The sequence below is a fragment of the Physeter macrocephalus genome, chromosome 1, assembly GCF_002837175.3.
Source record: "Physeter macrocephalus isolate SW-GA chromosome 1, ASM283717v5, whole genome shotgun sequence".
NCBI classification, from domain to species: domain Eukaryota; kingdom Metazoa; phylum Chordata; class Mammalia; order Artiodactyla; family Physeteridae; genus Physeter; species Physeter macrocephalus.
In genome coordinates this window covers 57,226,269-57,249,356 of record NC_041214.2, presented here as the reverse complement: position 1 = coordinate 57,249,356, position 23,088 = coordinate 57,226,269, and the positions used below count along the sequence as shown (strand labels likewise).

General features: G+C 35.3%; 1 pseudogene; it reads right to left on the bottom strand.

Moving 5' to 3' along the window:
- Positions 1-1,402: 1,402 nt before the first annotated feature.
- LOC129392177 (tigger transposable element-derived protein 1-like) lies at positions 1,403-12,163 on the bottom strand (annotated as a pseudogene).
- Positions 12,164-23,088: the final 10,925 nt, after the last annotated feature.

Genomic DNA, 23,088 nt, shown 5'->3' with positions numbered 1-23,088 from the left:
TGGTGTGAGGTTATACCTCATTATGGTTTTGATTTGCATTTCTCTAAAAATTAGTTATGTTGAGCATATTTTTATCTGTCTGTTGGCCATCTGTATGTCTTCTTTGGAAAAATGTGTATTTAGGTCTTCTGCCCATTTTTTGATTGGGCTGTTTGTTTTTTTGATATTGAGCTATATAGATTTTTGTATATTTTGGAAATTAATTCCTTATTTTTATTTTATTTTATTTTATTTTTGTGTGTGTGGTATGCGGGCCTCTCACTGTTGTGGCCTCTCCTGTTGCGGAGCACAGGCTCCGTATGCGCAGGCTCAACGGCCATAGCTCACAGGTCTAGCCGCTCCACGGCATGTGGGATCTTCCCGGACCGGGGCACGAACCCGTGTCCCCTGCATTGGCAGGCAGATTCTCACCCACTGCACCACCAGGGAAGCCCTAATTCCTTATTGGTCACATTATTTACAAGTATTTTCTCCCATTCTGAAGGTAGTCTTTTCATTTTGTTTATGGTTTCCTTTTCTTGCAAAACTTTTAATTAGGTCCCATTTGTTTATTTTTGTTATTATTTCCATTACTCTAAGAAATGAATCCAGATTGATATTGCTGCAATTTATGTCAAAGAGTATTCTGCCTATGTTTTCCTTTAGGAGTTTTATGGTATCTGGTCTTACATTTAGGTCTTTAATCCATTTTGAGTTTATTTTTGTATATGGTGTTAGAGAATGTTCAGATTCAGTCTTTTACATGTAGCTGTCTTGTTCTCCTAACACTACTTATTGAAGAGATTCTCTTTTCTTCATTGTATATTCTTGCCTTGTTTGTCATAGATTAATTGACCATAAGTGTGTGGGTTTATTTCTGGACTCTCTATTCTGTTCCATTGATCTATGCATCTGTTTTTGTGCCAGTACCATACTGTTTTGATGACTGTAGCTTTGTAGTATAGTCTGAAACCAGAGGGCATGATTCTTCCAGCTCATTTCTTCTCTCTCAAGATTATTTTGGCTATTCAGGGTCTTTTGTCTTTCCATACAAACTTAAAATTCTCATATAAGTTCTGTGAAAAATGTCATTGGAAATTTGATAGGGATGGCATTGGATACTGTCTTGTTAGGCAATAGATATTCAATTCTTAGCACAGTGCTTAAGAATATGGACAACTACTAAGGACAACTATTTGATACAAAAAAATGCAAACTTGGTATAGGTATACCTTGGAGATATTGAAGGTTTAGTTCCAGGCTACCACAATAAAGCAAATATAACAATAATGTAAGTTACATGAATTTCTTGGTTTCTAAGTGCATATAAAAGTTATGTTTATGCTATACTGTAGTCTATTAAGTGTGCAATAGCATTATGTATAAAAAACAATGTACATACCTTAGTCAACATACTTTATAGCTAAAAAATGCTAACCATCATATGAGCGTTTAGCAAGTTGTAATCTTTTTCTGGTGGAGGCTCTTGCCTTGATGTTGATGGCTGCTGACTGATCAGGGTGGTGGTTGCAGAAGGTTGGGGTGGCTGTGGCAGTTTCTTAAAATAAGACAGCAGTAAAGTTTGCCACATCAAGTCTTCCTTTTACAAATCATTTCTCTGTAGCATGTAATGCTGTTTGATAGCATTTTACCCACAGTAGAACTTCTTTCAAAACTGCAGTCAATCCTCTTAAATCCTAGCATTCTTTTATCAACTAAGTTTATGTAATATTCTAAATCCTTCTTTGTTGTTTCAATAAGCTGTATAGTATCTTCATCACCAGGAGTAGATTCCATCTCAAGAAACCACTTTCTTTGCAACTCTTCATCCATTAATGTTTTGTCATGAGATTGTATCAATTTAGTCACATCTTTAGGCTCTACTTCTAATTCTAGTTCTCTTGCTCTTTCACCACATCTTCAACTACTTCCTCTAGTGAACTTTTGAAACCCTCAGAGTCATCCATGAAGGTTTGAATCAACTTCTTTCAAACTCCTGTTAATGTTTGTGTGTTGATCTCTTCCCACAAATCATGAATGTTCTTAATGGCATGTAGAATGGTGAATCTTTTCCAGAAGGTTTTAAATTAGCTTTGCTCATGTCCATCAGAAGAATGACTAACTGGTAACTGTAGACTTACATAATGTATTTTTTACCTAGTAAGTCTTGAAAGTTGAAATTACTTCTTGATCCATGGGCTGCAGAATGGATGTTGTATTAGAAGGCATGAAAACAACATTAATCTCATTGTACATCTCCATCAGAGCTCTTGGGTGACCAGGTACACTGTCAGTAAGCAGTAATATTTTGAAAGAAATCTATTTTTCTGAGTAGTATGTCTCAACAGTTGCCTTAAAATATTAAGTAAACCATGTTGTACGCAGATATGCTCTTATCCAGGCTTTGTTGTTTCATTTCCAGAACACAGGCACAATTGATTGAGAATAATTCTTAAGGACCCTGGAATTTTTGGAATGATAGATAAGCATTCAATTCAACTTAAATTCACCAGCTGCATTAGCCCCTAACAAGACAGTCAGCCTGTCTTTTGAAGCTTTGAGACCAGGCTTGACTTCTCCTCTCTAGGTGTGAAGGTCCTAGATGGCATTTGGTTCCAATATAAGGCTGTTTCCTTTACATTGAACATCTGTTGTTTAGTGTAGCCACCTTTATTAATTACCTTAGCCAGATCTTCTGGATAACTTGCTGCAGCTTCACATCAGCATTTTCTTTCAGCTTGAACTTTTAAATTATGGAGATGGCTTCTTTACTTAAACCTCAAGAGCCAATCTCCACTATCTTCAAGCTTCTTTTCTACAGCCTTCATGGAATTGAAGAAAAGTAGGGCATTGCTATGGATTAGGCTTTGGCTTAGGAGAATGTTGTGGCTGGTTTAATCTTCTATCTACAGCTCTAAAACTTTCTCCATATCAGCAACAAGGCTGTTTTGCTTTCTTATCATTTGTGTGGTCACTAGAGTAGCACTTTTTGTCTCCTTCAAGACCTTTCCCTTTGTATTCACAACTCAACTGTTTTGTGTAAAACACCTAGCTTTAGGCATATCTCAGCTTTAGACATGCCTTCCTCACTAAGCTTAATCATTTCTAGCTTTTGATTGAAGTGAGAGATTTGAGAATTTTCCCTTCACTTGAACACTTAGAGGCTATTGTAGGGTTATTGATTGTCCTGATTTCAATATTGTGTCTCAGGGAGTAAAGAAGTCCCAAGAGAGGGAGAGATATGGGGAATGGCTGGTTGGTGGAGCAGTCAGAACACACACATCTATGAATTAATTCCACTATCTTATAGGGGCACAGTTTGTGGTGCCCAAAACCAATTACGATAGTAACATCAAAAATCACTGATCACAGATAACCATAACAAATATAATAATGAAAATGTCTGACGTATTGTAAGAATTAGCAAAATATGACACACAGACACGAAGTGAGCAAATGTTTTTCGAAAATTGTACTGATAGACTTGCTTGACTCAGACTTGCCACAAATCTTCAATTTGTAAAAAAACACAATGTCTGCAAAGTGCAATAAAGCCAAGGGCAATAAAGCAAGGTATGCCTATAAACAATATCCATGCACTGGTTAGTGGATTGTGAGGATCATATTAAAATGAGGTCTATGTTTTGGTGTCAGCAGTCTATATTTGATGCTACAATAGAATCAAAGTATAAATGTAATCATTTTCCCTTTCTTCTCCATGTTTCCCTCATGAACCTTTTCTTTTGTTCCTTTATGATTCAGATTCTAAAATCAGGTAAGAAAAGAAAAGAGCAATAAAAGCATGAAGCCTAGGGCTAAGGAGGAGTTTTTCTGAGTTGTTAAAGAAGAACAAAAGTAAATTTAGGGTTTGGGAAAAAGAAAACAAAAAGATTTTTAAAATATTGTCATAGCCTTACAATTTTAAATGAAATACAGTTTTAGAATAAAAGCCAGATTCTCCTAGAATAAAAACTATTTATTTCCATATATAAATATAAATTAAATACAAAAGGGCTTCCCTAGTGGCGCAGCAGTTGAGAGTCCGCCTGCCGATGCAGGGGACACGGCTTCGTGCCCCGGTCTGGGAGGTTCCCACATGCTGTTGAGCGGCTAGGCCCGTGAGCCATGGCCGCTGAACCTGCACGTCCGGGGCATGTGCTGCGCAACAGGAGAGGCCACAACAGTGAGAGGCCCGTGTACCGCCAAAAAAAATAATAAAATAAAAAATAAATAAATACAAAAATATCATATATTTATTTTAAACATATAAAAACATGTGTGTTACACAGAAATTTAAAAGAGTAGGTCTAGAAAAGAAGTGGGAAGAGGCAGAGGTGGTAGAACTATAGCTGTTTCTTTTAACAAATAAATTGGAGCAAATATCGACATATCTGAGAGATACATGGCTGCTATATTCTTCTTGGTACATTTGCTATAATTTATAATTACAGGTGAATGTAAATATTTCCACTACATTCAACAAACACTTATTAAAGGCCTACTGTATGCTTGTCACTGCACTGGGGCTGTAGCTGTGAAAAGGCAGATACTATCCTTACTCCCATTAAACTTACATTCTCAGGAATCAGTAAAGTTACCTTTGAAATTATCTCACTCAAGAGGATGAGAACAGAAAAGTAAGTGACAGATTTTTAAAATAAAGTTAAATGTTCCTCAATTGCTCACAAATTTTTTTAAGTACCTACTATCTTCCAGACACTGACCTAGGTATTGTGAACACAAAGGATATTAGAATAAAAGTGTGTTTCAATTAATAAATATTCCTTGGGCTGTAAAATTGACTATAAGAATGATTGAGTTCCTAGTGTTATGAAACATTCTCCTAAGAAAGATAAAGAATTTAGAAAATAAGAATTAAGCATGTGATTCTCTATGAGGGCATTAAGTTAGTAAGTTAATATGAGGAAAGCCTTAATGATACCCTTAGAGATGTGGGCTTGGAGATATTAATACTGAATTGAAAAAGGAGTCTCTTTTAGAAAAACGTGGCTAGAAAATAATGTATTCCTTGGGATTGTTATGGCAGACAGCTTTTCTAATTTTAATATTTTCCAGAATTTAATCTTATTCCTTCAACTTTACTGTAATGAGAATCTTACTAGCAAACCATAATGATCAAGTCATGGGGATACTCAGAGCTCATCTGTCCCTATCACATCAACTCTGAGGAAGAACACTAGAATTATAAAGTGCTCCTGTCTTCAAACCAGGAAGCGAGGTACAGAAGACTAGAGAGAACGCGCTGCAGCCATCCCTGTTTCCTTTCTTTACAGAGGCCAATAAGGCATGTTTTCTTCTTCTTTTTCCTATTGTTCTTCTTCACCTTCCTCTTCCTCTTCTTCCTTCTCCTTTTCTTCATCCTCCTCTTCTTTTTACATCCTCCTCCTCCTCCTCCTTCTCCTTCAGATATAATAGACACATCATTATATTAGTTTCAGGTGTACAACATAATGATTTGATATTTATATATATATTGTGAAATGATCACCACAATAAGTCAGGTTATCATCCATCACTATGGTTATAATTTTTTTCCTGTGATGAGAACATTTAAGATATACTCCCTTAGCAACTTTCAAATATACAATACAGTATTATTAACTATAGTCACCATGCTGTACATTACATCCTCAAGGCTTATTTTTATAACTGCAAGTTTTTACCTTTCACCACCTTCAACCACTTTGCCCTTCCCCCAACCCTCACTGCCTCCTCTGCTAACTACCAATCTTTTCTCTGTATCTGTGAGCTTGGTGTTTTGTTTTAGTTTTAGATTCCACATATAAGTGAGATCATATGATATCTGTCTTCCTCTTTCTGACTTATTTCACTTAGCATAATGCTCTCAAGAACCTCTATGTTGTCACAAGTGTCAAGATTTCCTTCCTTTTTTATGGATGAATAATATTCCATTGTGTGTATGTCAATTCACTCACTGATGGACACCTACATTGCTTCCATATCTTGGCTATTGTAAATCATGTTGTAATGAGCATGGGGATGCATATATCTTTGAGTTAAGGGTTTTTTTTTTTTTCCTTCATAAAAATACCTAGAAGTAGAATTGCTGGATAATATGGTAGTTCTATTTTTAATATTTTGAGTAACCTCCACACTGTTTTCTATACTGGCTGCACCACTTTACATCCCCACCAACATTGCATAGGGATAAGGGTTCCTTTTTCTCCACATCCTAGCCAACACTTGTTATTTGTTGTCTTTTTGACAGTAGTCCTCCTAATAGATAGGAGGTGATATTTCATTGTGGTTGCATTTCTCTGATGATCAGTCATGTCGAACACCTTTTCATGTACCTGTTGACTATCTGTATGTCTTCTATGGAAAATTGTCCATTCAGATCCCCTGCCCATTTTTTTTGAGTTTTATTTTTTTTTTTTTGCTGTTGAGTTGAATGAGTTTTTGTATTTTTTTTGAAAATGACCCTTATCAGATGTATGATTTACATTATTTTCTTCCATTCAGTAGGTAGTCTTTTCATTTTGTTGATGGTTTCCTTTGCTATGCAGAAGCTTTTATTTCGATGTAGTCCTACTTGTTAATTTTTGCTTTTTTTCCCTTTCTTTTTAGTGTCAAATCTTAAAAGTCTGTTGAGTTTACCACCTGTACTTTCTTCTAGGAGTTTTAATGGTTTCAAGTCTTACATTTAAGTCTTTATCCATTTTGAGTTAATTTTTGTGTATGATGAAAAGTAGTGGTCCAGTTTCATTCATTTTCATGCAGATATTCAATTTTCCCAGCACCATCTATTGAAGAGACTGCCTTTTCCCCATTGTATATTCCTGGCTACTTTTAAATAAATTAATTGACCATATATGTGTGGGTTTATTTCTGGGCTCTCTATTCTGTTCCACTGATCTATTTGTCTGTTTTTAATGTCAGTACCAAACTATTTTTGATGACTCTAGCTTGGTAGTGTACTTTGAAGTCAGGAAGTGTGATGCCTCCAGTTTTATTCTCTATTCTCAAAATTGATTTGGCTATTTGGGATCTTTTATTTTTTTATTTTTATTATTATTATTTTTTTTTGTGGTACGTGGGCCTCTCACTGTTGCGGCCTCTCCCGTTGCAGAGCACAGGCTCTGGACGCGCAGGCTCAGCGGCCATGGCTGACGGGCCCAGCCGCTCTGCGGCATGTGGGATCTTCCTGGACCAGGGCACGAACCCGCATCCCCTGCATCGGCAGGCAGACTCTCAACCACTGCGCCACCAGGGAAGCCTGGGATCTTTTATGATCCCATAAAAATTATAGGATTATTTGCTCTATTTCTGTGAAAAATACCATTGATATTTTGATACAGATTGCATTGAATCTCTAGATTGCTTTGGGTAGTGTGGGCATTTTAACAATATTAAGAATTCTTCCAGTCCATGAACATGGAATACCTTTCCATTTATTTGTGTCATCTTCAGTTTCTTTCATCAGTGGGTCATAGTTTTCAGGGTATAGGTCTTTCACCTCCTTGGTTAAATTTATCTCTAGCTAGTTATTTTATTATTTTTGATTAAATTGTAAATGGCATTGTTTTCTTAATTTCTCTTCTGATAGTTCATTATTAATAGAAATGCAATGGGTTTTTGTACAATGATTTTGTATCCTGCAACTTAACTGAATTTGTTTATTAGTTTTAACAGTTTTTTTGGTGGCGTCTTTAGGTTTTCTGTATATAAAATGATGTTATCTGCAAATAGTGACAGTTTAACTTCTTCCTTTCCAATTAGGATGCCTTTTATTTCTTTTGCCTGCCTAATTACTCTGGCAAGGACTACCAGACTATGTTGAAAGAAAAGTGGAAAAATGGGCATCCTGTCTTGTTCCTGACATTAGAGGAATTTATCCATTTCTTCTAGGTTGTTTATTTTGTTGGCGCATAATTATTCCTTGTCGCTTCTTACAAATCTTTGTATGTCTGTTGTATCAGTTGTAACAGCTCCTCTTTCATTTCTGATTTTATTTCTTCGAGTTCTGTCTCTCTTTTTCTTTGTGAGTCTATCTAAAGGTTTGTTAATTTTGTTTATCTTTTCAAAAAAACCAACTCTTAGATTCATTGATCTATTTTCTTTTTTGTCTTTATTTCTGTCTGATCTTTGTTATTTTCCTCCTTCTTTTGAGTTTACTAACTCAAAGTTAGTAAACTTTGAGCTTTGTTGTTCTTTTTCTAATTCCTTGAAGAGCAAAGTTAGGTTAATTATTTTATATCTTTATTGTTTCTTTAGGTAGGCAGTTAGCCCTATAAACGTTTCTCTTAGAACTGCTTTTGCTGCATTCCATAAGTTTTGATATTTTGTTTTCCTAATTTCATTCATTATAGGTATATTTTTATTACTCTTGATTTTTTTCTTGGACCCTTTTCTTATTCAGTAGCATGTTGTTTAATCTCCAAATATTTGTGAATTTTCCAGTTTTCTTTGTGTAATAATTTCTAGTGTCATACCACTGTGATCAGAGAATATGTCTGATATAATTTCAATCTTATTAAATTTAGTAAGACTTGTTTTGTGGCCTAACATATGATCTATCCTGGAGAATACTCCATGTGCTTTTGAGAAGTATGTGTATTATGTTATCTTGGGATGGAGTGTTCTGTATGTTTTCTTATTGATTTTCTGTCTGGAGGATTCATCAGTTAATGAAAGTGGAGTATTAAAATCCCCTGCTGTCATTGTGTTGCTATTTCTCCCTTTAGGCACATTAATATTTGCTTTATATATTTAGGTGTTTCTACATTAAGTGCACATATTTAGAGTTGTTATATTCTATTGTTGGAGTGGCTATTTTATCATTATTATTACAATGTGTCCTAATGTCTATTTTTTTCTGAAGTAAGTATAGTTACCACAGCTTTCTTTGTGTTTTCATTTGCATGGAATATCTTTTTCTATCTCTTTACTTTCATTCTGTGTGAGTCCTTACATCTGAAGTGAGTCTCTTTTAGGTATAATATAGATCAGTTTTGTTTTTTATCCATTCAGCCACTGTATGTCTTTGATTGGAGAATTTAGTCCATTTACATTTCAAGTAATTATCGATAGGTATGCATTTATTGCTATTTTGTTAAATTTTTTTTAGCTTTTTTGTAATTTCTCTGTTCCTCTTTTCTTATCCTGCTCTTTTTTTCATGATGAATATTTTCTGTAGTGGTATGCTTAGATTCCTCTCTTTAATCATTTGAGTATCTACTATAGGCTTTTGCTTGGTGGTTACCGTGAGGCTGACTTAAAACAACTTATATTTATAATGGTCTACTTTAAGTTGATAATAACTTAGGTTTGAATGTATTCTAAAGCTCTACATTTTTACTCTCCTCCTACATTTTGTTTTTGATGTTACGGTTCACATCTTTTTCTCTTCTGTATCCCTTAAATTATTGTAATTAGGTTTTTTCTCTGCTTTTCTCTCTTAACCTTTGTACTAACTTTGCAAGTAATTAACTCACCATGATTTCAACATTGGATAATTCTAGATTCTACTATATATTGATATTTACCTTCACATTGTAATTTCTACTTTCAGTGTTTCCTGTTACTAATTTGTGCCATTTTATTTCAGCTTAAAGAAGTCCCTTTAACAATTCTTCTAAGGCTGGCTTAGTGATATGAAGTCCTTTAAATTTTGCTTGTCTGCAAAATTCCTTATCTCTCCTTCAGTTGTGAAAGACAACTTTGCTGGGTAGAGTATTCTTGGTTGACAGTTTTATTTTCTTTCAGCGCTTTGAATATATCTTTTCTGTCCTGCAAAACTTTTGCTGAAAAATCGTAAGGATAGCCTTATGGGAAGTTCCCTTGTACATAACAAGTTGTTTTTCTCTTGCTATTTTTAAAACCCTCTCCTTGTGTTTAACTTTTGGCTCTTTAATTATGTGTCTTGGAGTGAGCCTCTTTGGGTTCATCTTAGTTGGAACTCTCTGGACTTCCTGGATTGGGTGCCCTTCTCCAGGTTGATGAAGTTTCAACCATTATTTCTGAAAATAAGTTTTCTGCCCCTTTCTCTCATTCTTCTCCTTTTGGGACCCCTGAAATGCAAATGTTGGTCCACTTGATATTGTCCCACTATCTTTTTCCTTAAGCTGTCTACATTCTTTTTTATTTTTCTTGTTGCTGTTCTGATTAGGTGAGTTCCACTGCCCTATCTTCGAGCTCACTGGTTCTTCATCTACTTCATTAAGCCTGTTGTTGAACTGCTTCTTTTTTTTTTTCCCAGTTCATTGTTTATATTCTTCAGTCTGTGACTTCTGTTGGTACTTTATTATATTTTCTATCTTTTTGTTGAAATTCTTACTTTGTTCATTCATTTGCCTGAGCTCACCAAACATCTTTATGACTGTTATTTTGAACTCTGTTAGGTAAATCACTTATCTCCATTTTATTAAGCTCTTTTTATGAGATTTTATCTTGTTATTTCATTTGGAACATCTTTCTCTGTTTCTTCATTTTCCTTGACTCTCTGTGTTGGTTTTTATGCATTAGATAAACAGCAACCTTTCCCATCCTTGAAAGAGTATCCTCACGTAGGAGATGACCTTATTGTTCAACCCTTCCCTACTCTTGGTCGCCTCTTAAACCTTTGTGATTGTCCAAGCAGCCTACTTTATTTTTAGTGGATCTCAGTAGTCCAGCGTGTGCTGATACTTGTCAGTGTCCCAAAGGATCTCAGTTGGCACCTAGATTCAGTGTGATTGGAAACCAGACCCTTAAGCACCCGCTTTTAAAGTATGCAAATATATACAGTTCTGTAGGACCAATAACATACGACCTGCTGAGACCACAGCCAGATGATCGGGGGGCAATTTCCTGGGCAGCAGCCACAAAAACTGGGGCATTGGATATAAAAAACAGGGCACAGGATGTGTATAAAACTCCCCTTCAGGAGATACTGTGCCTTTGCAATGCAACAGACAGAGGGCATGAAGATAGCGCCTGCCCTCCAATGTCTCTGAAGAGGATTACAGTCAGCCAATAGATGCCTGTTTAATTGGAAGCCTGTGCCTCAGGCCACAACTATGAGGATTAGCTAATAGGCTTCTCTCATAGAAAGACTGGGTAACTCATTTGGTTGTTTCTCTGCTGTGCCCTGGGGATGGTAGCCAGTTTACTCTTTCTCCATTAGTTATAGGCCTGTGGGACCTATGAGCATAAGCCCTGCTGTCCACCAGAGCCTGGTGATCTATAGGTGTTCTCTGGGTGGCATCCACAAAAATTGGGGCACCAGATGAGGGTACAAGCTCCTTTCTAGGAGATATTGGTGACCTGAATGAGGCAGAGAGAGAGTGCCAAAATGGCTCCTGCTGGCCTCCATCCTGGAGAGTATATCAGTAGGGCCCTAGATATGTGTTAAATTAGCTGCCTGCCCCTCAGGAATTTAAGTGTCTATTGCTCAGTGTGATTTAGTGACTATTGGTATAAACCTTTTTTCCCTCTTCATTCCTTTAGAACTCAGAAATCACTCAAAACATAATGTCATATGTGTGACATTATCTTCCAGTTTGTTTAGTAAGGTGCACAGTACACCCTAAGTACAAATGGAGGTAAATAAGAACTCTAATGTACAATTTAAAATTCTGCTTTGTACCAATAAAAAAATTATCATTTTAGAGTGATTCCATTTTAAGTTTTACTGTGATAGGTATATGTCATAATCCTTCACTCTCTGTACTTTCCTTTTAGAACGATATAGGCTTCTTTAATATGTGGAAAGGATATAGCCTCTCTGTTTGGAGACAGCATAGCTTCTAAAGTGCCTACAAGAGCACTCTCTATATGCTGCTGGCACACAGTGCAACTGGATATTCAGTGTCTTGGCTTTCTGTTTCCATCATCACTAAAGTGATTTTATGCAGGAATTTCTCTGAACTGGCAGATAATCTTGACTGCTTCCTTTCCATTCATAATGGAGACTCTGGGACTCTAAACATCAGCTGCCAGTTCCTCAGGGAATATCCATATTCTCTGCCTACTTCCCTCTGTTCTATTGAAGTTTCCTTTAAAATTTTTCTTTTCATGAAGCTCTCCTTGCGTTTTTAATGATTTCTGCTTTGTGAATTTAGCTGCTAAGCTATTTGATCTGTACAAGTTTATTGCTGTTTTTACCTTTGCTGTAAAGTGTGCCTTCTATCATGACACAATATTCTTCTTCACTCGGTTTCATGTGTTTAGCCTTAAACTATAGCATGTGCATGTATGATGCTTGTGGGTTTTCTTTCAGGTACCTATTTGGCAACCCCTTCATTTTCAACCTTTCTTCGTTATTGTTTTTCAGTCTGTTTTCTATGACCTGTATTTAACAGATGCTTTTGAACTCTGTATTTTAACAGGAGTTATAATTCTATCCACACATAGGGCAATGCTTGTATATGTTTGTCATGCTGCTCCCATCTTATTTTACATTTATTGCTTATTTTAAACTATCTTTTCCTACATTTCCTTGTACTTTTGCATGTTTTTACCAAGTTGTTACTCATTTCATGTTTTCCCCCACATATATGGATATTGTAACTATAATTTTGTTCTATTACCTTACCTGCCCCTGCATTTATAATTAGATACATATTTCACTACTATTGTTTTAAAAGAAAATATTTCCCCATGACAGATACTGATTCCCCACCAAGATTGTCTATGTCACCCATCCCACTAAGACAAGACATGAAGAAACACTTACTTATCCTATCTGCCCTCTGCTCTGCCCCCACTGTGGGGCCTTAGAATGCCCCAGTTCGTGGCTAAGCTAGTTAATTTTAATCATTGGCTGTGAATAAAGTTTTCTTATCATTTAGAATATTCTTTCTGTTTCAAGTGTCCTTGAAGTTTGGATTCTGTTTTTGAATCATTTATTATTTGGTTTATGTATATCCTCAATCATCTCTCACAGATGGAGTTTTTCACATTATTGTACATTATCAGTCATCTGCCTATGAGATGATACTGTCAGCAGGTATAGGATTTGGGGGATACATAACTTTTTCTCAGTAGTCAGCAAATATTAAATTCTTTCCTCAAATTTCAGGTGTTACAATGAGAAATTTGAAGCCAGTCCTTTTTCCTGTGTACCTAACATTTTATTGTCATTATTAGCAATATTATTAACAATAGCATAAATTATTATTATGCTCTAGGGACTTGAAGATTTTAACTTTTTTGTAATACAATTTAAAAATTTGTCACATTATAAGAAAGTATATCTCTTTTTTTCATTAATGCATCTTAGAACCTGATAGGAGCATTCATATCCAGACACAGGTCTTCCTAGAGTTCAGACAGAGTTCCTTCCATTATTTGTTTGTTTCCTAACCTGCATCTTTTCTTTTTCTTTTTTCTCCTCCTTGAAATATTATTTTCACATTGAGTGTCCTGGATTTCCCTTTCATATATATATCCTTTCATATTTTTCCTATGTTCTTGGCAATATTTTTTATATTTCCAAGCCACTAATTTGGGATGACTATAGGTACCATTATCTTTTTCATTTCATGAATGTCATATTTTAAAAGTAATATGGGTTTTTGTCTGTTCCACCTTCAGAATGCCCGTTATTGCTATTTTTTGTTTGGTTTTGTTTTTAATCATCCTTCCCCACCTGCTCTAATATGCCAAAATTTGTGACAGATCATCTATGTAGCTTTGGGGCCTGCTGAGACATACTGTTATTGTTCTTTGCTGAGTGACTTGGCTCACTGAGGCTCAGATTTGATTCCTTCTTCACCCTGTGCAATGACAGTCCTTCAGTAGGTACAGTATTTCTTGCATGTGCCAACAGTTAGAACTGAGACTTGTGAAGAGTAGCAGAACATGTCACTACAAAATATGCCACTTTGGCATATTTATTATTTTGAATTAACAATACTTAAGAAGCATCCAGTGCAAGTAGGATACTCTGACTCTTCTCTGACTCTTTTCTCCTGAAAGTGGAAAATAAATCTTCCATGTGAAAGGTATCCTCCTTGTACCAGGAGGATAGAAGACATTGTTATCACTAGAGATAAGGAATTTAGGGCTGTAAAGGCTATATAAACAAACCTTGTTAGTTTTTATCATTTGCTACCTATAGCCTCAAGCCCTTGGTCTTGTCAATTTTTACAAACTTATTGTTTCTTTGTCTAAAAGGTATTAAAGTTTCCTGTTCTGGTTACTTCTTTGGGGCTTCATTCCCTTGTGAAGGTTCCTATGCAAATGTAAAAATGTAATAAAATTTGTATGTCTTTCTCCTGTTAATCTGTTTTTGTCAGTTGAATTTTCAGACCTAGCCAGGGACCTGAAGAGGGTCAAAGAAAACTTATTCCTCCCCTACACTTGTAAAGCCATTGAATATGAAATATTCTCCTTACTCTGTATTCCTTCAAGCTTTCCCAGCCCCACAAGTGGTCTCACATCCTAACCTGCTCCTTCATTTCCTCATTGGTCTTCTTGCCCTGGGAGAGATTAGGGTGATTTGCAATCTCAGCTGGCCAGAATGCTCAGAGAGCTGCAAGTCATGTGGTTCTCAGGATCTTCTGCTTTGAGGACCTTACATCTGTCCTTCTTCACTCTGGTGTCCCTAGATTCACCCAGGCCACGGAGGAGAAGGCCATGTAACAGTTCTCTTTACCTTAATTACTGCAGAACAAATAGGTTTTTTGTTTTGTTTTGTTTTTTGCACCTATATGCCTTTAAAACCCCAGTAGTCCTTTGGCTTAGGAAAAGGAAATAGATTGGAATTCTCAATGTTGGAAAGGAAGCTGAGTTCCCACAGTCATGTTCTAAGAATCCTCTACTCCTCCTAATGATCTCTTCCAAGTGTTCTAATCCTCCTTGCTCTGACCCCAAGTCCCTAGGAGCAAGGATCCTCTCCTGATGCTTTATATATAATTTGGTCTCTTTAACCAGACCTTCAGATTATGTTCAAGGATCCTTTGAACATTTTCTTTCAGGTTCTCTTGGTTCATCCAAACTCCACTCTGTGTTCTTTCCTGGTGTATCAGTTTAAGCCCTTATTGACTTAAGTAGGTAATCCAACTACCAATTGACTAGTTCAACTATATATATTTCTAGGAAAAAGCTTATTTGAATGATGTGCATATGACATTTTTAAATTCGAAAATAGGACTGTAAATACATGTGCATACATCAAGCTTCCAATATTTTTAGAAAGGTATTTTAAATGCATATTAATTCTTCCCAAATCACACTTAATAAGCTTTAAATGCCACTCTGAAAAACGCAATGTGACTGTAATGTCTACGTAAACTTCTTTATAGTCTTTATAGCTGAATCCATAACACTTCTAGGATTATTCTTTTGCTGTCATTTTGTAATTAATTTCCTCCTTGGGCCATCGATGGATGTTCTGTGGATGTGCATGTAACAAATGCTGCAAGAAAGAAAATGTACAAATATAAGCTCTTTCTTGTGAAGTGCAAGCAAATCAATTGTTACCAGGTCAATTTAAATTCTTTTACCCACTGAAAAGAATATTTAGAGGAAAACATACCAAAGTAGTTTATTCTGATGGAATATTTTGGTGAGTCATGATGTGAAATTTTCAATGTCTCATTTTATTTCCAAGGTAAAAGATAATATATAAAATAAACAACTAATAATGATAAAATAAGATTTATTAGATACTATGTGCCAGGCAGTCACTTAGTACTTTAGATGCACTGTATCCTTTAGTAAACATAACTCAAATTAGTAGTGATTACTATTAATTTTTTCATTTTATGGATGACACTGGAGTGTAGAGAATTTAAGAAAGTTGTATAAAATATGACAAATTATGACTGATATAGCCTGATTTTAAACCCATGTTTGTCTGAATCCAGGTCTCATTTACTTAACTGTAGCAGTATGGAATTTTAACTTTATTCATGAATATGTATATGCAATAAGTAAGTCAGACAGAGAAAGACAAATATCATATGATATCACTTATATGTGGAATCCAAAGAAAGATACAAATGAACTTATTTACAAAACAGAAATATACTCACAGACATAGAAAACAAACTTGTGGTTACCAAAGAGGATAGTGAGGTGGGGGGAGATAAATTAGGAATTTGGGGTTAACAGATACAAACTAATATATATAAAATATATATATTACAATATATATTTAGTGAATTTAGTGAATTTTTCCCATGAATCTCCTTATTTGGATATCATATAGGTATTCATAATATATATACTTAGATAGACATGTATTAGTTGCCGCTTGTACACTGCCTCATATCTCTTGCAATCACTGTAACACCTACAGCCAGAACCAGGGCTTCAGCTAATACTTCTGGGTGGGCTTTGACCCACTTCATGCTGAAACAGTTAGCTCATCCTTCACTTTTAGTCCCTAGGGATTCTCTAATGCTGCTATAAGAGATGCCAGCGGGAGCCTGCTTGTCTTACAGGAAGCTTGCCTACAATTTCTGGAGCATTCCTGTCCACCAAGGAAACAAATAATGGAGGATGGAAACTAGTAAATAAATCCTTCTTTTAATTATCAGAAATTATTTTTTTCCTAAGTTTTTTTCACTTTTAGGGAGATATAATTGACATATAGCACTGTATAAGTTTAAGGTATACAGCATAATGATTTGTATATGTATTGTGAAATGATTATCAAATTGAGTTTAAGTAGCATCCATCATCTCAGATAGTTACAAAAAACTTTATTCTTTGTGACAAGAACTTTTAGGATCTACTCTCTTAGTAACATTCAAATTAACAAAGCAGTTTTAATTATGGTAATCATGTTATACATTGCAACCCCAGTACTTATTTATCTTATAAGTCTGTACCTTTTGACCATCTTCAATCAGTTTCCCCAGCTCCTACACTGTTGGTACTGGTAACGACAAATCTGATCTTCTACTATGATATTTTTGTTTTTGGTATTTTCTTAGATTTCACATATAAATGAGATCATAGAGTATTTGTCTTTCTCTGTCTGACTTATTTCATCTAGCATAATGCCCTCAAGGTCCATCAGTGTCACAAATGGAAGGATTTTCTTCTTTTTTTGTGGCTGAATAATATTCTGTTGTATATATACACCATAATATCTTCATCCATTTGTCTATTGATGGACACCTCTGTTTTCACATGTCTTGGCTATTATTAATAATGCTACAATGGACATGAGTGTTCAGATATCTTCTCCACATAGTGTTGATGTTATATTTGGATATATACTCAGAAGTTGAATAGCCAGATCATATTGTAGTTGTAATTTTTGAGGAACATCCATACTACTTTCCATAGTGAGTGACTGTACCAATTTACAATCCCACAAAAAGTGCACCAGGGTTCCCTTTTCTCTACACCCTCTCCAGCATTTGTTATCTCTTGTCTTTTTGATGATGGCCATTATAACAAATATAAAATTATCTCTCACTGTGGCTTTGATTTTCATTTCCCTATGATTAATGATATTGACCACCTATGTAACTGTTGGCCATGTGTATATCTTCTTGGGAAAGGTCTCTATTCAGGTCCTTTACTCATTTTTAAATTGTATTTTTTTTGTTTGTTTTGCTATTGAGTTGCATGTTTGTCCTTTATGTATTTTGGATATTAACACCTTATCAGATATATGATTTGCAAATATTTTTTCATTAACAGGGTGTCTTTTCATTCTGTTGATTGTTCCTTTTGCTGTGCAGAAGTTTTTTAGCTTGATGGAGTCTCACTTGTTTATTTTAGATTTTGTTATTTGTGCCTTATGAATTAAAGCCAAAAAATTATTGCCAAGACACATGTCATGGAGATTTTTTTTCCTTTGCTTTCTTCTTGAGTTTTATTGTTTCTGGTCTTATGTTTAAATCTTTAATCCATTTCAAGTTAATTTTTGTGAGTAGTGTAAAAGAGGGATTTAATTTTGTTCTTTCATAGGTGAATATCCAATTTCCCTAGTACCATTTACTGAAGACACCATATATTCTTCATTGAGTATAACTGATCCTTTGTCAAATATTAGTTGATCAAATAAACAGGTTTTATTTCTGGGCTCTCAATTCTTTTCCATTGGCCTATGTGTCTGTTTTTATGCCAGTACCATACTGTTTTAATGACTATAGCTTTATAATATAGCTTGAAATCAAGAAATGTGTTGCTTCCCACTATGTTCTTCTTTCTCAGGAATGCTTTGGCTATCTGGGTCTTTTGTGGTTCCATATAAATTTTAGAATTGTTTTTTATATTTCTATAAAAAAATGCCATTTAAATCTTGATAAGGATTGCATTGACTCCGTAGATGGCTTTGGTAGTATGGATATTTTAACAATGTTAATTTTTCTAATCCATGAATATGGAATATCTTTCTATTTATTTGTGTCTTCTTCAGTTTTTTCATCAATGTCTTATAGTTTTCATCTCCTTGGTTAAATTTATAGCTAAGTATTTTGATTTTGATGCTATTGTGAATGGGATTTTTTAAATTTCTTTTTCAGATATTTGTTGTTAGTGTATAGAAACACCACTGATTTTTGTATGTCAATTTGTGTCCTGCAACTTTTCTGAATTTGTTTATTAGGTGTAACACTTTTTTGGTGAAGCCATTAGAATTTATTGTATATAAAATTATGTCATATGCAAAGAGAGACAATTTTACATTTTCCTTTCCAATTTTGATGCCTTTTATTTCTCTTTCTTATCTCAATGCACTGGAAAGGATTTCTGGTACTATGTTGAAGAGGAGTGGTGAGAGTGGGCACCTTTTTCTTGTTCCTAATCTTAGAGGAAAAGCTCTCAGTGTTTCAGCATTGACTATGATGTTACCTATGTGCTTATCATATATGGTCTTTATTATGTTAAGGCAAATTTCTTTTTTACCTAGATGGTTTTATAAACTGATGCTGAATTTTGTCACATGCCTTTCTGTGTCTATGGAGATGATCCATATGATTTTTTATGGTATTGTTTTACTATGTGTATCATATTTATTGTTTCATATGATGACCCATCATTCCATCCCAGGGATAAATCCCACTTCATCACAATGAATGATCCTTTAAGGTGCTGCTGAATTCGGTTTGTTAGTATTTTATTGAGAATTTTTACATCTATATTCATTAGGGATATTGGCCTATACTTTTCTTGTAGTGCCCTCTTCTGGCTTTAGTATCAGGGTAATACTGGCCTCATAAAATGAGTTTGTGAGTGTTCCCTTATCTTCAGTTTTTTGGAAGAGTTTGAGAAGCATTGGCCTTTATTGTTGTTCAAATATTTCATAAAATTCACCAGTGAAGATGTCTGGTCCTGGGCTTTTTTGTTGGGAGATTTTTTCTTTCTTACTGATTCAATCTCCTCACAGGTTATTAGTCTATTCAGATTGGTTATTTCTTTCTGATTGATTTACTTGGTAGCATTGTATGTTTCTAATAATTTTTCCATTTCTTCTAGGTTGTCCAGGTTTTTGGTGTATAGTTGGTCATAGTACCCTCTTATGATCCTTTGTATATTATCAGTTGTAATGTGTCCCTTTTCATTTATAATTTTGTTGATTTGGGTCCTCAAATCAACTTTTTGCCTTGTTTAGCCTAGTTAAAAATTGGCCAATTTTTCTTTTCAAAGAGCCAACTCTTAGTATGGTTAATCTTTTCTATTGTTTTCCTGTTCTCTATTTCTTTCTTTTATTTCTGCTCTAATGTTTATTATATTACTTTCATTCTTCTTATAACTTTGGGCTCAGCTTGCTATTCCTTTTCTAATTCCTGGAGGCATAGAGTTAGTTTTATTATTTACGACTTTCCTTATTCATCCATGTATGCATTTATTACTATCAAATTCCCTCTTAGAACTGCTTTCACTGTATCCCATAAGTTTTGGAGTGTTATGTTTCCATTTTCATTTGTCTTAAGATACTTTTTTATTTGGCCTTTAATTTCTACTTTGACCCATTGGTTTCCAGAAGAGTTATTTCATTTCTATGTATTCATGAGTTATCCAGTTTTTCTTCTGTAATTGATTTCTATTTTCATACCATTATGGTCAGAGAAGATACTTGGTATGATTTCAATCTTTTTTTTTTTTTAACATCTTTATTGGAGTATAATTGCTTTACAATGGTGTGTTAGTTTCTGCTTTATAACAAAGTGAATCAGTATCTTCATGACTTTTTTTTTTCTTAGATTCCATATATATGTGTTAGCATACAGTATTTGTTTTTTTCTTTCTGACTTACTTCACTCTGTATGACAGAATGTAGGTCCATCCACCTCACTACAAATAACTCAATTTCGTTTCTTTTTATGGCTGAGTAATATTCCATTGTATATATGTGCCACATCTTCTTTATCCATTCATATGTTAATGGACACTTAGGTTGCTTCCATGTCCTGATTTCAATCTTCTTGAATTAACTAAGACTTGTTTTACAGCATAACATATGGTCCATCCTAGAATATGTTTCACATGTACTTGAGAGGAACTTCTATTCTGCTTTTGTGAAATAGGATGTTCCATATATGTCTACTAGGTTCATTCTATTAGTGTTGCTCAAATCAGCTGTTTATTGATTCTCTGTCTGGATGATCTATTCATTATTGAGAGTGGGGTATTAAAGTCCCCAACAACTATTCTATCACCATTTCTTCTCCTTTAATTTTGTTAATTTTTGCTTTATATGTTTAGATGCTTCAATATTGGGTATGTAAACATTTACAATTGTTACATATTCTTGATCGATAGTCCCCTTTATCATTATATAATGATCCCCTTTATATGTTTTTACCATTTTTAAAGTCTATTTTGTCTGAAATAACTACTTCTTTTTTGTTTTGTTTTTTTGGTTATCATTTGCTTGAAATATTTTTTCCCATCCCTTCATTCTCAGTCTTTGTGTGTCTTTAAGAATAGATTGAGTCTCTTGTAGGCAGCATATTGTTGGATTTTCCTTTTTTATCCATTCAGCCATTCAGTATATTTTGATCTGATAATTTAATCCATTTACATTTAAGTCATTATTAGTTGGCAAGGATTTCATATTGCCATTTTATCAATTGGTTTCTAAATGTTTTGTAGATTCATTCTTCCTTGCTTCATTATCCTGTTTTTTGGTATTTTGATGTCTTTTGGCATTAATATGCTTTGCATTTCATCAATTTTTTGTGTGTAATAGCTGCAAGTTTTACCTTGTGGTTATCATGAATCTTACATAAAATACCTTAAAATTATTACATCCTATTTTTAAACTGATAAGAACTTAAGTTCAATAACACTCCTAAATTTCTCATTTTTACTTCTCCCTTACATTTTAGGATATTGATGTTACAGTTTACATATTTTTATATTGTATATCTATTAAATCTTCAGTTCAGTTATTGTGTTCTTCAAACTTCTTTTTGTTTTTTTATGGTTCCTATCTTTTCACTGAAACTATTGTTTTCTGTGTGCATTGTTTTCTTGATTTTGTTTATTTGTGTGTTCTTGTGGTTCACTAAAGTTCTTTAAGAGAATTATTCTGAATTCTTTGATAGTTTATAGAGCTCCATTTTTTAGGGTCAGTTATTGGATATTATTTTCCTTTGGTTTTGTCATGTTAACTTGATTCTCATGATCTTTGATTTCTTACAGGGCTATTTGTATATTTGAGTAAGAAGAAGTTTCTTTTTTCAGACTTTTAAAAGTTCACTTTGGCAGAGACAGTTCTTGACCATTCCTCTCAGCTTGGTGTTCTGGATGTGTCAGCTGATAGCATCCTTGGGCAAATGGGGCTTGCTATCAGGATCTATTTTGGGGCAAGACCACTGCTCCAGTTCTAGGTTGTGGGGGAGAGGGGTATACTACTGGCTAAGAACAGTTGAATAGGAGTGCTGGCTTGATTCCCTGCCCATGTGAGGCTGTAGGATGGGTTTTGTGATTGCCTGGGTTCTCTGATCAGGCTTCCTAAATGGTCAGGCTGGGTACTATATTCAGCAGTCGGAAGCATTATGAATTAGCTTTCTTGTGCTGGCAGGGAAGCAGAACAGGCTCCAAGGCATTCAAGACTCATTGTTTGGGGACCCAAATCAGGCTACACTTTGCACTAAATTTCGTCCAGATAGAGCAACTGATTTTGTTGTGGAGACAGGGAAAGCCACAGGCTGTGCTGTCTATTCATGTACCACTGTAAACAGGGCTGTAGGATGGACTCTGCAGCTTCTTGTGTGCTCTGATTAGGTATCCTGGTCAGGGAAGCTGAAGGCTGTATTCAGTAGTAAATGGGAGCTCAACTTAATTTCTCTGGTCCGTGGGGCCCCATATAGGCTCCAAGGCTGGCACAGGCTCTTGTTGGGGATCAAATTAGGCAGACTGTGCCTTGTGATGGGCCATCATCCTAGCTCTGCAGATGGGTAGGGCTACTGACCAGTTTCTCCACTGAAGTGCTATTGTAATCAGGGTTGCAAGATGGGCTACAGAGATTCCCAGGAGCTCTGGTTAGGTTTCCTAGTTGTACCAGGCTAGAGTCTGTATCCAGCTTTTGGGAGAACTATAAATTAGCTTCCATGCCTGGTTGGGGCTGCAGAACAGTTCCTAGGGCCAGCAAGGCTCTTTGTTTGGGTATCAAATTAGACAGACCTGCTTGTGATGCTTCCTGGACAGATGGGGCCACTGTTTTGACTCTGCAGACACAGAACCACTGGTTGGGTTCTCTGCTCAAGTGCCACTGTACTGGAGCTATAGGATGGGCTACTGAGATTTCCAGGAGCTTGGGTTACGTTTCCTAGAGGTTATATTCAGCAAAGGACAGGACTACAGGTTAGTTACCCTGTTTGGGGTGGGAAGCATACAGCAGGCTCCCAGGATGACAAGACTTCTGTTTGCAGAGCTAATCAGACAGACCTGTATACCAAACTCTTTGGTCAGAAAGGGTCACCAGCTTGTCTGCAGATGGGCAGAGCTGCTGGCCAGACCCTCTGCTCAAGTGTTGCTGGGTCAAGCTATTTCCTGGATGCTTGGCCAGGCTTCCTGATCAAGCAGGGCAAGGAGCTACACTCCCAAGTATTGGGTTGCTGAAAAAGTTCATTCGGTTAATGAATATATTGTTCAATAAAGTTCTTGGTAAAAATGAAAAATGTGTCTTTTATTATTTTTACTTAAAGCTGAAAGAACGTTTTGGCCAACCCA